This window comes from Rhipicephalus sanguineus, chromosome 9 (assembly GCF_013339695.2).
Source record: "Rhipicephalus sanguineus isolate Rsan-2018 chromosome 9, BIME_Rsan_1.4, whole genome shotgun sequence".
Classification (NCBI taxonomy): Eukaryota; Metazoa; Arthropoda; class Arachnida; order Ixodida; family Ixodidae; genus Rhipicephalus; species Rhipicephalus sanguineus.
The window spans coordinates 64,570,421-64,583,904 of NC_051184.2; the positions used below are offsets into that span (position 1 = coordinate 64,570,421).

The window sequence follows — 13,484 nt, forward strand, 5'->3', positions numbered from 1 at the left end:
CCCAAGACTTGCGTTGGAACACTTTCATGCATAAGTTTATCTGCAAATATACAGAGATGTTTTGCAACTGAGTTACAGTGTAGAAGATTTCCTCCGTTAGAGCTGTGTAATCAGCAGCATAAATGCGCCTTCATAGGTATGCATTTGTCACAGTGCTAAAACAGCCTTTCTTCTCCAAATGCGGTCACGTGTAGTCGCGTTTGAAGCTGATTTTCGCTTTTCTGTTCCGATTTCTAGATTTCTCAGCACCTCAGCGCATTCTGGAAAAGCTCCGATTTGTACCGCGAATATTGTCGCTAAAAACAAAATAATGCAACATGTTTTTCTATATTACTTTTCGATGGCCTTCGGTTGTCTCTTTACGGGATTTTAAGAAAAATCGAAGATGGGGTTTTTTTAATATTCACATTTCAGTAAGGTTCACTTTCGCCGATATGAGAAGTTTGAGGCAATATATAAAAATATGTATTTGCCCTACGGCAACAATATTTTATGCACTTATTGAACACACTATATTCCCACAACTCGTAAAGTTTCAAAGCGCTGCTTGCATTACCTTCAGAGAAAAAAAATGGGGAATACATAACCTTTTATAAAATGTCACATAATTAGACATTTTTAAAAACTATTTTCCTTCGCTCTACAAACTTGAAACCGTATGAATTTATTCTTCATTAGGCATAAGTTTCAGGAAAAAAATATTTTCCTTGTAACAATAATATTTGTGTTTTTAGAGCATCTCAAACTTTCGAGAATCACAGGTGACAGAATTGGTCCCTCCGTGTTGGATAAGTTCGAAAATTTTTTTCTCGTAAGTTATGCCGTTAATCATAAAATGAAGTTTACTTTCAGTCTACCTGGTAAGAGGTGCATAAAATATTAAATACTCAATAAAATCTAAAATATCAATTTTCGGACCCGTGTCGATCTCTCGTGGAATGACCCAGCTAGGCTCACAGCCTCTCCGTCGTATTAGATCAGTATGTGAAGCATATCCCAGGAGAGCATACGGCGATGCTAAGTCCAACCGTCAGAATTGAAGGAAAGACTTACTGTGTGTGTAGACACGTCTGGCCACTATGGAACAGAAACAGGGTAAAGCGAAACTGATGTTAGGTTCATTCGAAATGTTATCTTCTGTAACAGCAGCAAAATGTCACGACTCGGAAGAAAATCGGTAAACATTGCAAACTAACCGACCGTTGTGATCGCCTGTGCAATATACAGTTATGCAAGCAAGGCGAACGTTATTATTATTTTGCTTTAGATGCATGCGCTTCAAGAAGATGGATGGCAATAAAACTGCTGGAGGATAGCGTAATAAATACCATGTTTTGAACGTGGCTTCAGTATGGTCAGCTAACATTAGCCTCACTGGCTCGTTAATACTAAACATATTGCAGCCTAAGTAGAGTATAGTATGATAGAAATACTTACCCTGTCTGAAGTTGACTCTGATGTCGACTACAGGGTAGGAAGGAGGCAGAAGAGAATTAAATACGCTTAAGCCTTGTTGATGCTATACCGTTCAGGTAACATCAGGAAGAGCGGGATAAACAATAAAAAGACATACCGAGAGGATGCAGCAGTGTTCGTAAATTCAAAGCTATCGCAGTAACTTACATGAAAAAGTGCAGGACAAAATGTGCATTCAAGTATAATAAAACAGGACTGCAGAGATCGACTCGCCTGTTTTCACTAATATTTTTTTAATTATATACTACATAGTCAAATGAGACCATTTATTGAAACAGTAATCACATGGTGATGAAACTCTGCTCCTTCACGCAAACGAAGACAAAATTCAACGTACGCGGCCGCGGTGACATAGGTGCGTAGCACGCCTAATAAACATTATTCTCGCCTAAATTCTGCAAACTGATTGTGAAATCTCAAGACACTAAAAAAATCTTAACTTGAAGCCGTGACCGCTTTTGAGAATAACTTAAAACCGGCGCAGAAGAACCTATATTTTGCGCATTCTTGTCCGTGTCGCCTGAGGATTCGGATACCTAATGCGCCCGAACAGTTCAGCGCAGTAAAACTTCCAGCGCATGAAATGAGATAGCTGCACATGTATTCTGGAGCGTACGGTAACACAAAAGCAACGGTGGGTGCTCTGCGATGACTCTTCTGTTCATATGGTTGCAAAGTGTCGTAGTTTCAATTCGTCTTCTCGATGACGTTTTTTATATCTTAGGTGTCCATTAGGGCAATGTTATTGTTTGAATCGATAGTACTCACATAAAGGGCGAGCATGATAAGAAAAAAAACGGAACCGTTTAAACACTGGGCGAAAACAGGTCAGAGCCGTTTGAAAAACGCAGAGGAATACGACTAGGTTAGCGTCACGTGAACATGTGACCTCCTCATCGCTATATGGTTTGCGCTCATCCGGTCGGCAGTCAATGGACCTTGGCGAGATGTTAGTCATGGCGATGAGGTACGCGCTGGTGCGGTGGTCGCAATGCTGAAATATCAGGCTGCGCAGGCGTTCGCCTAAGACGTCATTCGCTGGGAAGTCGTACCGTGATCTAAGCTGCGTTGTTACGAAGAGGCGACAGAAGAAGTCAACGGAGCTCCTCGTTGGGCTAATGTACAGGGTAGGAGTACTCAAGGTGAACACGACACGCCGGTACAGTTTGTGCACAGTGAAACCTAGAGGCATTCTATGAATATTTGAAGTTGTGAATGGTTTCGATGGCTGGTTCTTGCAAGAAAGCGTAGGCCACGCCTGCTGCGCGTGCGGCAGATTCTACTTCTCGCAAAAGTCAGTGTTATCAAATGTCTTACTCTGTTTCTTGATTGAGGCCGTAGCGCTGAAAGGAAAGGGGCAAATGAAGACAACAGGACGTGCGCCTTTAGCCCTGTCTTTCCACCGTTATGATCACATTGAACGCACCGAACCAACCCAATTGTCTGTACTCTCTTTCTTGCTCGCGTATAAGTAATCGAAGCGAAATGCTTACACGTGAGCTCCAGCTCACGATGATTTGGAAGACCTGGATCGGAAGAACGTGTTGGAGGCTGCTGAAGTAAAGTCGCTGTGTTTGTACGTTGGTGGCACAGGTAAGACATCATGTATTATTTGTCCGCAAAAACAAAGACAACCGACGTTTTCACAGAGATCACACGTTGCGAGTGGAGACTGTCGACCCAAAGTTGGCTTTCTTCAGAGCACAAGAACGCTCGCGATTCCTTAACCAATCGCTAATCGCGAAAATGTTGAGGCTACATCGTTGATAAAGTTCCTTGCGAAATTTACACTTGGTAGTGTGGTCATATTTGTATTTGTTATCGAAAGAACTGCAGGAAAAAGGACAATAGTAGGCCCGTTGAGCTTCTTTTATTGCAAACCATAAAAAGTGAATGGTGATAGAAATAAAGCAAAATGTTATTATAAACGCTTGCTGTGAGCTAAGAATTACACTGTGTCAGAACATGTTCAAACTCCATGCTCGTGAAATAAAAGGAATCACGGTAGAATAAACGTGTACGTGTCAATTTCATTTCCTCTTAATGTTTGGTTACATGCTTCGGCACTGCAGCTTACGTCTTTATATGCCCAAACAGGAGTTGTATTTGTTCAACAGGTATAAAATTCCTAATGAATAGACATCAATTTGCTGTGTGAAACTGTAATTAAGATCGCCGGCGGTCTAGTGTACAGCCGAGATTTCAGCGGTGAAAGCGTCAAGCCGTGAAGTTAAAATGCGCGAAAACGATGAAGGCGCGGAATAGAAAACACAGGACGACGCGCCTAATATATTCTGCGTCGTCGTCCTTTCGCACCTTTCCAAGAAAAAGAATCATGATTCAAGAACGTTTATTTCCCCCATATGAAAAATGCTTAAAACAGAAGGCGTCGTTGGAGGGAAAGTTTCGACAAGCGGACTTAACTCCTTCAAGGCTGCAATTTTGAGAAAGTTGAAGCCGTGAAGAAGACAGGCCCGCTTCTCAAAACGTTGTCTGCAGCGACACCCCGTGTTCCAAAGATTTCTAATCGCTTCACGATTCTATTTTCCCCTAAACTTGTACCTTACATCCCACAAATATTTTTGAGTCGCCCCAGGCGGAAAGTAGCGAAATGCAGCTTCCTGATGGCCAATACACAAGGAAGCATACACATGACTTTATAGACACCATAAGTATAAATCACGTATAAGGAATATTTATAGTGGTATAGAAGAAAAAGTAATGAAGCAAAATACTGGCAAACAAGAGGACAGATATATACATTTTATGGACGTGCGTGCATAAACGGAAAAGTTGGCGTATACAAAAGTAATGACATTGAAACGTGATGAACACTGTCACATATATATATATATATATATATATATATATATATATATATATATATATATATATATTATATATATATATATATATATATATATATATATGTATATATGTATATATGTATACATATATATATATACATTACTACACGTGACACATTTACGTCACATGCGCTCATGTGACATATATCTGTAACGCGTCATGAGTCCAAAACAACTCGCCCAAGACGGTCATTGTGGTCACTACGCCATCACATCTATCCATGTAACTTTTTCGCAACAAGGATGTCACTTCGACACACGCACGACAAGAACGCGATAGCAGGTGCGTTAAAACTCAGAGTGTATGTCCCCAGCATTACAGAGCGCAGAATCGCCTTAGGGCCACGTATCGTCGACAGCTGTGACGGAGTGAAGTACAACATCCGAAGGCGCTTCTTGAGCAGCGCGTGTTTCTCGCACACGAAGTTTTTCCGTCTTTCGACACGTCCGACCAGAACAAGACGAAACAGATACCGTTCTAGAAGACATTTGATCATTCGCACACCAGACACGCTACAAACAATTTGCGCCCTATTAGAGCGAATGTTTTAACTGAAGGAGTAGGTACACACAGCGATAGCAGCGCCAACTTTATGATGACAGACGCCCAGACACGCGCGGTGACACCCAAATGCACTTCCCTCATAAGGACACACTAAAAGAAAACAAGGTTATCTACACATCATTCAACAAAAACATGCAGGCGTTTCAGAAAACCGCGTAAACATTCAAGGATGAATACGTGAACAAGGGGTGTCACTTGCGCCATCGTTTGGACAAGAGGTATTGTGTTCGTCAAGTTTCTGCCTTGAAGAAGGCAATACCACTTGTCGAAACGTTCGTCGCTCCAGCGATACCCGCTGTTCAAGCACTTTTAATTTCTTCAAGTGCCTTCTTCTCCAGACTTTCTGCCATCTCAACATTAGAGGCACACAAATTCGCGACAATGCAGAGCTGTCTATGCCTTTTTAAAATAATTGGAGCTTATAACTGATATACTACGCATTCGGCTCCCACTTTGAATTCAAGAATGGTACATTGACGGTACATTGACGACACATTTACCGTTTAAGCGGTACATTGACGACACATGCAAGGCTATGCAGGAAGGCGGTTGAAGTGTTGAATGAAGAAACAAAGGAGGGAAGTGCTGAAGTGTAAGGTTCCCAGATAAAGTACATCCTGCTTTCTAGTGTTTCCCTGCCAAAAGTGCGTCCACGTTAGAAATGAAAGCAGCGGTTATAAATCAGAACAATCACCATTTGTTTTATTCGTGGGAGCTAGTTGCACACAGTGCACTTGAGCGAATAAAGAACTAGCTATTTACACTCGGTGTCATGTAACGTCACCCCTTTCTAGCACATTCAGCGCTATCGTCATGACCACTGGGTTCATACATACTAGTGTTCACCTTCAGCGAGAAAATAGACCTCAAACTTGGTACGGGTTCATAGCCAGACAAGGCGGAAATCAATGCCGACATTAGCTATCACGGTAGCGCTCGTGAGGCTCGCATAAATCATATCGATCGAAGTGTTTTATGGACGCCTTTAGCCTGAACGACATTTTGCCCTTGACAGCCGAATGGCAAAGCTATCGTCAAGACGGCCAGTCTAATCATTTGAACAGTTGCGAAAGAATTCTACAACCTCCTGTAATCAAGTGAACGAAATATCTTTGAAATTTTCAATCACCGTTGTCGCAAGGAAGTCAATAGTAGAAATCATGTGAATGTGGAATTACTCGCGCTGCTTAGCCCATCCATCCAAGCTCCAAAGTAATTCTTCAGTTCGTATAGCGAAAACTTTAGCAAGCGCTGTTGTTTATAGTTTGGAAACACCGTGGCTACTTTATCCTTAAGAAACCCGTAATAAGCATATATACGGTAGTTGTCCAAATCATGGAACAGCCGGACGCAAACCAGTGTATCTATAAATTTCTTTTAAAGACAAACATAACCAAAAGCACATAATTGAGCACTTGCATATACGATACGCAATCGTTCTACGTAGCAGAACGTCGTGTCAAGTAATTACTTTTACAGGAGTTTTCTTGCCGACAATGGCACAAGAGGAAGAACGTTTCTATCAAATAAACTTACCTTTTGTGATTCGGGTGTCCCTGGCAACTAGAAGTAAGAGACCAGTAGAAGTATAATTCTTCAGTTTAACTATCGCGGCTTAGTGGGTGCTCTAGTAGCTAGGACACTGTGATATAGCGTACTCAAGGTAATGTTTCCTGTTTCTAAGTTCTATAGTAAACGTCAATGATAGATGCAATAAAAGATACTTACTGGGCCTGCAGAAACTGGTTCAGATACCTGAATAAAGCGGAATAAAGACGCCAGTGCATTGCGATGCTTATGTAGTCGTATTAAATTACGCATACGGGTGGAGATATCACATAAATTGCACAAGCGCACAAAAAACGGCACTGAAAACTGCGATAAATCGAATAATTGATAAAAAAGAAAAACAACTAATTTGCGACATACCTACCACGCCTGTACAATATAATGATTGCGCCTATTGCATATCCAGCGTTCCGGCAAAATATTCCCAATTGGTAGTTCGAAATTATGCGCTGCACATATACCGATCTGTTCATCAAAACGGAATATGCGCTTCAAGATCATTACGTTTCGCCGAGGGATACAGCATCAACGGAAGAAGCAAGGCAAACTACTATTCCTGGGCCTGTCGGTTTCGACTCCAAAGAAGGAGAGCGCACAGGATTTTCGTGGATATATAATAGGTTCTTATGATCTCGAAAAGAGAGAACCGCGCAATTCGACTATTCCAAGAACCGATCAACGAATCCAGGTCAGTTAAATATTCAAAATTGATTTCTGCGAATGGAACTGTTCTTTCTCTCCGCTAAAACACAAGCGAATACAACCTAGCCTGTTTCTCTTTCTTTATCATTTTCGATCCAAAAACACCGAGCACTGCAGTTACTCCACCAAGGAATTGCCATAGCTACAAGGACAGAAAGCACGCAAGAACCGAACTTCCAAAATTCGTGATTATTGCTATTGATGCTTATAAATATTTCACAGAAGTTGTGTAGAGAAGATGGCGGAGTCTCTAGGCATATATAGTCAGATCCCGTACTTAACATTATATAACCTTCAAGACAACTATGGGCGTCGGATGAAGGATGTCGAAAAAAAGGTGTGTACTCTAGCAACTTCCCACACCTGGTGTAATTATCTCTGCTCGCTACAGTCAAGGTAGCAAAAACAGCATGAACATTTCACACAAATACTACCAGTGTGAATGGCGAAGTGAAATACCCTATGGAATGTTTATATCGAATGCGTAAACTACGCATTTTCAAAAAAGTATGGCAGCTACACCTTAGTGGTGCGAAGACTGAGGTAGCAGCGGAGATGGTCGTGTTCTCCTCCTCCTCAAACTCACCTTCCTACTTTTTCTCTCTTTATAACTCTCTCCATTTCTTTCTCTGTCACAGTCTTTCTTTCTTCCTCTATCTTCTACATCTTTCTCTCTATCTCTGATTTCTCGCTTCCTCTTTCGATCTATTTCTCTCGCTCTCTCTACTTTCTCTGTCTCTCTTTCATTCTCTCTCTTGCTCTCCATATTTATTTCTGCCTTTCGTTCTCTCCCTGCATTTCCTTTTTTTTCTCTGCTATATTTAACTCTCTCCTCTCCTCCTCTACCCCCTCCTCACCCTCATGTCTGCCCTTTACCTCACTCTTTTTCACCCCCTTGTTAAGCTGTACTCTACAAGGTTATGCTGTGCTCTCCCAGCCACTCACTTTCGCATGGTGTGTACAAAGGTTCGAATCTCGCCTCGCCAAGGAATTACTTTCCCGTAGGATTTACCTCTTTCTCCGATTTTATGTATTGCGTTGTATGTACTCAGAGTTGGCGGCTCACCGCCGTCGCTTCGCAGCCATTTCTTGGTCTAACTGTTGCCTTCTCATATTTATGGACCAGTATGAGTAGTGGTATTTGCCCCAATTTTTTGGAACAAACCCGTTCATGATAGTTTTCTGGTGACCATGCATGTTTTACGATCGGCTAACAGCTTCGCTGTTAAATAGCAGAACTCACTTCTCCTAGTCTTGCAGGTCATGATCCCTACATACAAGGGAGACAAGATCACGGAAAAATATGTTAAGTGGGCCTGTCAAACCTTGAGTTCCAGCTGTAACCGACGATCGCTTAAAACTCGGCGCAGCTGTGCAAACTGAAGTGGTAGCATAACATAGTCATGCCATTGCAACTGACAGTATAAAAAGAGGTGAATGCTTTAGTAACAGCGCTAATAATCATATGGAATGCGTAAGCCAGAAAAGTCGCAAACATGCCGAACTAACTTCTCCTGGTCTTGTTGTGCTGGATTCCTATTACAATAACAAGATACAGGACAAAATATCTTTTTCGCTTCCCAAGCATTTTTAGCACCCTTGACTTCTAACTTATACGAGAAGCAATGTCGTGGTGTACTGCAGGCCGAGGAGAAACTCAAAACAGTTGACGGTATTACTGCGTCTAGTTTCCCTTTTCTGCCTTCAGTGAAAACTTTGCTAAACAATGACAGAAATGATCTCATAAGGGTATATTGACGCACTGACCAAAATCATAAACAAATTTTCAAGGCCACCAAATTACCTATTAAGATACAAGGATGCAGAATAACCAAGGCACACTTACTTCCGAACCTGTACTTCTCAATCCCTAGGAAAGATAATCTACAGGATTTGTATCATGAATTATGAATTTTCCAGATAGAATTTATTTCAACATGCGCTTGCACTGTTTATTACGAGCAAAAGAAACAGGGTTATGAGCTGTTTGGACTGTAGATCAGCGAACGCAACATACCATGCCTCGTTTCGATTTTCTGGGGTCTAGACTACAAGCGAATGGAAGGAAATTTATTTCCCTTTCTTTCATATTTTCGAAATGAAATAGTTGCTTGAGCAACACCGTTTTTCAACAAAGAATTGCTCATTATTAAAAGAGAAAGCATACAGAAAGTGAACTTCCATAATTTCCTCAACATATTTTTGAAGAACTTATCAGAGACAAGGAGTTCTGTTTATTAGATGAGATATACTGAAAAGCGTATTTTTCAGTTAGCAACCTACCGCGTCAAGTTCAGATTTCTCTGACGGCTACAACGAAAGCAAAGGAAACGGCAACGTTTTCATTGAATATTCCATCTGGTGCGCACGCCATGCTAAGAGCACTAATGAATAATTATAGGGAATGTGGAAACCACGAATTTCGCAAACATGCAGAACTCACTTCTCCTGGTCCGGTTGGTCTGGATCCCTATTTACAATGGAAACAAAGTAACGAAAAAAATATATTTTTTGCGGTGCCTAAGCGTTTTTCACATGCTTGAGTTCTGGCTTCTATGACAAGCAATATCATGCTGTACTGCTAGTCTAGAGGAAATTCAAGACAGCTGAAATTGCTTTGCTTAGTCTTTCCAATCCGCCTTCAATGACAACTTTGAGAAAGAATGACTGGGGTCATCCGTTAAGGGTACATTGACGTACTTATCAAAATCCTTAACAACTTCACAAGACCACCGTATTTCCTATCTGATTAAAACAAATCAGAGTAAGCAAGGCTAACTTACTTCCGGACCTGTAGTTCTCGATCCCTATGAAAGATAGTGTCCAGGATTTCCATCAGAAAGCATGAATTTTAAACATACAAACAACTTCAACATGCGCTCGAACTGGATCAAAGCAGATCGAGCAACAGCAAAATTCATGGGACATTTAGACTCTAGAGTTGCGAATGCCAAAGACCCTGCCTAGCTTCGTTCTTTCTGGGAACTACAGCACAAGCGAATGGAAGCAATTTTTTTCCTTTGATCATTGTTACAGACACAAAATTATGTCTTCAGCACAAATAACTCCTCCTCAATAGGAAAAGGAAAAGCTTGCAGAAGTCGAACTACTCTACTTGGTGTCCATATTGATGTTTATCCCTTTAACTGTTGTGGAAAAAGAAGGAAATTGTACGACGTTTACCTGAAAGATATTTTTCCGCTTTTTTGGAGCTTTTCTTTGTATACATTGGTACAATTCTTTTTTTAAATGGGGTTTCTTTATTTCAGAAATTGTGAAAAAATCTCGATGGAGGGTTTACCACGTTGCTACACAATTAAACAGGCCCATAAACATAAAGCCCCGGAAGCGGTGGCACAGCATAGACAAGTGTAGCCATTTTGCGTAAAAAAAACAAAACCTAAACAAGTGCAGTCGTATTTCGTGGCAAGGGGAACTAATTCTTGGTGATGTGGATCATCAGTCATTTTTCTACAAAATATGATCACAACTATACTCTTTAACAGGAGGGATAGGTTTACGCGAAATCAAAGCGAAATTTTGTGAAAAAGATGTGGAGTTCCACCTAGGGGCAAATCGCATTCCCTACTGAGGGCCCTATTATTATAAACCATTTCGTCCATTAGATGGGACATACTGAGAAGATTATATTTTAGTTAGCAACTTTCCTCGCTAGGTTGAGTAGTGTCTGACCACTAGAATCAGGAAATCAAAGGAAACACGCACGTTTTTCAGGAAAATTTGAATCCGGTTTGAATGCTCTACTAAGAGCGCTAATATTCATAAGGAATGTGTAAGCCAGAATAGTCACAAACATGCCAAACTCACTTCTCCTGGTTTTGTTGTCCTGGATCCCTATTATAATAGAAACAAGATGCTAGATAAAATATTTTTTTCGGTGCCCATACATTTTTAGCACGCTTGAGTTCTAACTTATATGAGAAGCAATGTCGTGGTGTGCTGCAGGCCGAGGAGAAACTCAAAACAGTTGACGGAATTACTCTGTCTAGTTTCCCTTTTCTGCCTTCAGTGAAAACTTTGCTAAACAATTACAGAAACGATCTGATAAGGGTATATTGACGCACTGACCAAAATCCTAAACAAATTTTCAAAGCCAACTAATGTCCTATTAGGATACAAGGATGCAGAATAACCAAGGCAGACTTACTTCTGGACCTGCACTTCTCGTTCCCTAGGAAAGATATTGCACAGGATTTCCATCATGAGTTATGAATTGTCCACATAGAATTTATTTCAACATGTGTATGCACTGTTTATTACGGAGATCGAGCAAAAGTAACCGAGTTATGGGCTGTTGAGACTCTAGATCTTCGAACGCAACATGCCATGCCTCGTTTCGATTCTCTGGGAACTAGACTTGAAGGAAATTTAGTTCCCTTTCTTCCATATTTTCGAAATAAAATTGTTTCTTGAGCGCAACCGTTTTTTAACAAAGAATTGCTCATTATTAAAAGAGAAAGCATACAGAAAGTGAACTTCCGTAGTTTCCTCAACATCCTTTTGAAGAACTTATCAGTTACAACGAGTTCTGTTTATTAGATGAGATATACTGAAAAGCGTATCTTTCAGTTAGCAACCTACCGCGTCAAGTTCAGTTTTCTCTGACAGCTTCAATGAAAGCAAAGGAAACAGCAACGTTTTCATTGAATATTCCATAGGGTGCGCACGCCATGCTAAGAGCACTAATGATTAATTATAGGGAATGTGGATACCACGAATTTCGGAAACATGCAGAACTCACTTCTCCTGGTCCGGTTGGTCTGGATCCCTATTTACAATGGAAACAAAGTAACGGAAAAAAATATTTTTGCGGTGCCTAAGCGCTTTTCACATGCTTGAGTTCTGGCTTCTATGACAAGCAATATTGTCACGGGGATGACGAATACACGAGAGAGACAGCAGCAAGTATATTTACAATATTTACAAGCAACTGTGCCACCGAATGGCTGCCAGCATCTCGCGCGGCATTCCCGCTTCTTCCTCGTCTCTTCGTCTCCAACGGCGTGCTCATCCACAATGCCTCGTAACATCACCCCCGGCGGACGGAGCGCCGTCACGGCGCCTCCTAAGTCATTCAGCACTGGGAGTGTAGTAGCGTTTGAGGCGCGACACATGAACGACATCAGTAGGTGGTGTAGGAGAAGACGAGAGCGGATGGACGGGAGTGATGAGGTAGTCAACGTCAGTGACCTTGCGGAGAAGTTTGTAGGGCCCTGTGTATCGAGGGAGAAGCTTCTCGCACAAGCCTTCGCGTCGACACGGCGTCCAGAGTAGGACAAGAGATTCGGGCGGGTAGTCGACGTCGCGGTGCCGGTTATCGTAGCGCGCTTTTTGCGAGACCTGGGAATCACAGAGCCTGGCGTGGGCGACTCGGCGAGCCTCGCGGGCGCGAGAAGCGACATCCTGAGCATACACGCTTGGTACGATGGTATCAGAAGGGAGGAGCGTTTCGAAGGGCAAGGTAGGATGGCGGCCGTACAGAAGAAAGAACGGCGAATAGCCGGCGGTGTCATGCCTCGACGAATTATAGGCAAAAGTAACATAGGGTAGGGTTGCGTCCCAATCACGGTGGTCAGCAGAGACGTACATTGACAACATATCCGTGAGAGTACGGTTGAGGCGCTCGGTAAGACCGTTAGTCTGCGGATGGTAGGCTGTAGTAAGTTGATGTTCGGTAGAGCAGCTACGGAGTATTTCGTCGATGACTCTTGCGAGGAAGCAGCGGCCCCGATCCGTAAGAAGCTGGCGCGGAGCACCGTGTCGAAGAATGACGTCATTGAGCAGAAAGTCCGCGACGTCTGTAGCGCAGCTAGTTGGCAAGGCACGTGTTATGGCATACCTGGTCGCATAGTCAGTTGCGACAGCAATCCATTTGTTACCTGACACGGACGTAGGAAAAGGTCCGAGCAAGTCGAGACAGACGCGGACGAATGGTTCGGATGGAATGTCAATAGGTTTAAGCAGGCCAGCCTGAGGAAGAGCAGGACGTTTGCGCCGCTGACAGTGCTCGCAAGCAGAGACATATCGGCGCACAGAACGATAAAGGCCAGGCCAAAAGAACCGCTGCCGCACGCGGTCATAGGTGCGTGAAACGCCCAGGTGTCCCGCAGTCGGAGCATCATGGAGATGTTGAAGAATGGTTGCACGCAGGTGTCGGGGAATAACTAACAAAAGTTCTGGACCATCAGGCTTCATGCTGCGGCGATACAGAATGTCATTGCGTAGGACATACTGGCGGAGAGAAGGGTCGGAACGTCCCGAGGAGACTTGGTGGATGACCATCT

At 42.5% G+C, this 13,484-nt stretch overlaps 1 long non-coding RNA gene across 1 annotated transcript; it reads right to left on the minus strand.

The window, feature by feature from the left end:
* Nucleotides 1–1,051: 1,051 nt before the first annotated feature.
* Nucleotides 1,052–6,659, minus strand: LOC119404159 (uncharacterized). The gene is made up of 4 exons (XR_005186192.1): nucleotides 6,637–6,659; nucleotides 6,445–6,471; nucleotides 1,438–1,464; nucleotides 1,052–1,077 (listed from the first exon to the last, which is right to left on the minus strand). It is a non-coding gene; the product is annotated as an uncharacterized LOC119404159 (long non-coding RNA).
* Between the last annotated feature and the right edge of the window lie 6,825 nt (nucleotides 6,660–13,484).